This window comes from Muntiacus reevesi, chromosome 7 (assembly GCF_963930625.1).
Source record: "Muntiacus reevesi chromosome 7, mMunRee1.1, whole genome shotgun sequence".
NCBI lineage: Eukaryota > Metazoa > Chordata > Mammalia > Artiodactyla > Cervidae > Muntiacus > Muntiacus reevesi.
Genome location: NC_089255.1, coordinates 61,405,726 through 61,409,320, shown reverse-complemented (window position 1 = coordinate 61,409,320; position 3,595 = coordinate 61,405,726). Strand labels below are relative to the sequence as shown.

At 34.9% G+C, this 3,595-nt stretch overlaps 1 pseudogene; it reads right to left on the bottom strand.

The window, feature by feature from the left end:
* Positions 1-685: 685 nt before the first annotated feature.
* Positions 686-1,811, bottom strand: LOC136172123 (cytochrome b-like; annotated as a pseudogene).
* Between the last annotated feature and the right edge of the window lie 1,784 nt (positions 1,812-3,595).

Below are 3,595 nucleotides of genomic sequence, written 5' to 3'. Positions count from 1 at the left end.
ACATAATTAAAAAATACCAAATGCACGACACCACAGTTACTTGTGAGTATGGGCTGATTAGTCATTAGTCCACTGAGATGTCTTTATTTAAGAGGAAGGAATGGGCAATTTTAGGTGAGATGGCCCAGAAGTAAGAATCTGATCTCTGATAAAGTTTCACTAATAGAAACCCCCATAGATCATGGGCCTAGAGCAAGAGGTGCACCAGCCTAGTGGGTTGATGGTTTCACATGGTCTGGTGATTAATCTTGTGATCTATTGAATGTGATATGCATGTTGACAAGGACTTATTTAATAAAATGTACTACGTAGAGTTAAAAATTATATGTACTATGTAATATCAGTAATATTATGTACACACTTATATGCATGGGGTAAATAATTTAATGTACAATTATGCATGTGATGTATTATGCATGGTATAATATATATGTGGTTGTAATGTGGAGAAACAGATTTGTAAGTACTCAGGGGGTAGGTGAAATTGGGCTACCTTAATAACTGATACAGTACTTAAAAATCTTGTAAATGTACTATAACAAAATTCCAGGAAATAGTTTAAGTAGGATTTCAGCTTTGAGTACTGACGGTGGAGCTATAGCTTCTTCCTTGGGTCTTAGGGAGATTTATTATTCTCCTTTTTTGATTTACAAGACCAGGGTAATACATATGCCACAAAGTCTCTTCATTTGAGGATACTATTTCTGATGGTCCTAGTTACTGGTATTAGTAATAGAAAATAGTATTAGGAAAAAATATAGGGTTGATGCTTATTGTCTGATGATAATGAAGGGGTGTTCTAATGGTTGCCTTCCAATTCATGTTAGTGTTGATAGGTCTGCTACTAGAACTCAGAATAGACACTGGCAAAGGTTTTGGAATGTCATGCTTCCTTGTCTAGATGTATGGAGTAATGGTATTTAGTACTAAGATCCAGATAGAAAAGATTAGGGATAAAGCCCCTCCTAGTTGACTAGGAATTGATCAGAGGATTGCATATGCAAATAGGAAATATCATTCTGGGGTAATAAGGGGTGGTATATTGAAGGGATTTTTCAGGGTCTCCTAACAAGTCAGGTGAAAACAGGACTAAACATTACTAATATTGAAACTAGTAATAAGGCACCTAAATATATTTAATTGTATAATATGGATAAAATGGGATCTTCTCTATGTCAGATGAAATTCCTGTTGGATTACTAGATCCTGTTTCATGGAAAAACAATAGGTGGAGCCACAGCTAGTATTGCAACAGTAAATGGAAGGATAACGTGAAAGGCTAAGAATCATGTGAGAGTTGGTTTATCTACTGAAAATCCACTCAGATTCACTCAACAAGGTCTGTACAAACATATGGGATTGCTGAAAGGAGATAAGTCATTATTGTTGCTTGCTCCTCAGAATGATATTTGTCCTCAAGGCAGTACATAACCTGTAAGTGCTGTGGCTATGTCTATATAATAGAATAACTCCAATGTTTCATGTTTCTAAGGAATTATATGACCCACAGTATAAGCCACATCCTACATGGATGAATAGGCAGATAAAGAATATGGAAGCCTCATTTGCATTATGTATTGGATAATTCACCCATAATTTATATCTCAGTAGATATGTGTGACTGATAAGAAGGTGGTTATCATATCTGGTGTACAATGTATCGCTAGGAACAAGTCTGTTAAGGTTTGAAGAATTAAACAAATACCTAGCAGAAAACCAAAATTCCATCATGATGAGATGTTTGATGGAGCTGAGAGATCAATAAATATGTTGTCAATAATTTTTATTAGGGGTTTCGGAATGTAGGTCATTAGTGTTGTAGTTGAATAACAACAATGGTTTTTCATGTTGTGAGTCATAGAGTCCATGTAAGAATAATGATAACACATTATTTTAAGCATTATTTTTGTGATTGGTTTTGTGGGATTTTTTCAAAACCTTCAACTATTTATGGTGGGCTTGGGTTAATTGTAAGTGGTGGTGTTGGTTGTGGTATTGCATTAAATTTTGGTGGGTCATTTTTAGGTTTAATAGTATTTTTAATTTATTTATGGGGGATGTTAGTGCTGTTTGGTTATACAATGTCTATGGCTACTGAGCATTACCCTGGTGTTTGGGTTTCTAATAAGATTGTACTGGTTTAATTATGGAATTTTTGCTAGTTTTTAGTGCTTTAAAGGATGAGAAGGTGAAGATTGTGTTTACATTTAATGGTTTAGGGGATTGAGTAATTTAGGATATGGGGGATTCTGTATGTTTTAGTGAAGAGGCTAAAGGGACTGTGGTGCTATATGATTATGGTACTTGATTTGTGATTGTCATTGGCTGGTCTTTGTTAATTGGTGTTATTGTTATTATGGAGATTACTCATGGAAATGAAATAGAATCATGCTAAGAAGCAGGGTGATGAAAAATTAAAAGAAATTTAATTTAATTAAGCTTTTCTGATCTGATAGTAACATATAGATTTTTAATTGAATATGGAAAGTGGTTTTTGGTAAAATGTTTTCTAATCAGATTAAGGAGGATGGTGATTTTTGGCTTGTTGATTTATGTAAGGTGCTAGACAGTGAATAATAATGGGAAAATATCCCAAGAGATTGGAGAATTTGAATATACTTGGTGGATAACTGAATTTTAGGTTTTATGTAATGCTATTGATTTCAAGTGCTAGAGTAAAGCCCAGAATGATTACAAGAAGGACAGTTAACTTTAGGTAGTAAGGTATAGTTAGTTATGGAATTGTTGTTGGAGGAGTATTCTTGGAAATAAAACCAGTGAAAATGCTTCAAATTTTAACAGGCATTTAACAGAATTAATAAGAAAGGAATTGTTTTCACTAATTATAGCTAAAGCAGAGAATTGCAGTTGTCCTAGCAGTGTAAAGAAGATAATGGAGGTACTGTAGAGGGTCGTGAGGGAGGTGGTGATTAGAGTTATTTAAAGGGCTCAGGCATTGGTATAAGACGTGTTGGCAGTTTTGATGATTAGGTCTTTAAAATAAAGTCCAGTGAGGAAAGGTATCCCTGTAAGTGCTAGACTGCCAATGATGAGGGCTGTTGTGGTAAAGAGTATTGTTTAAATAGACCCATTTTTTGGAAGTCTTGCTCATTATTCCGACTGTGGGTAACAGATACAGAGCATACGAATGAGATAGCTTTAAAGAAGCCATGAGTACAAATAAGAAAGAATGCTAGGTAAGGTTGGTTAACGCCAGTTGTTACTATCATGAGGCCTAGTTGACTAGAGGTAGAAAAGGCAATGATTTTTTTTTTTTAATCATTTTGGGTAAGAGCACATATTGTTATAACAGTGTGGTGATGGCTCCTGAACATAACTTTTTGAATAAGGTGGTTATTTTCTGTCAAAGGATTAAAGCAAACAAGTAGAATGATACCTGCTCCCACTATGTGCTTGAGTGGATCAGGGCTGAGATAGAAACAGGGCCTTCTATTGCTGAAGGCAGTCATGGGTGAAGGCCAAACTGGGCAAATTTTCCAGTTGTGGCTAGTATGAGTCCTACTAGAGGTAAACTTGAATTATTTAAATTGAGTATAAAAATTTGTTGTAAACCCCATGCATTTAAGCTGAATAG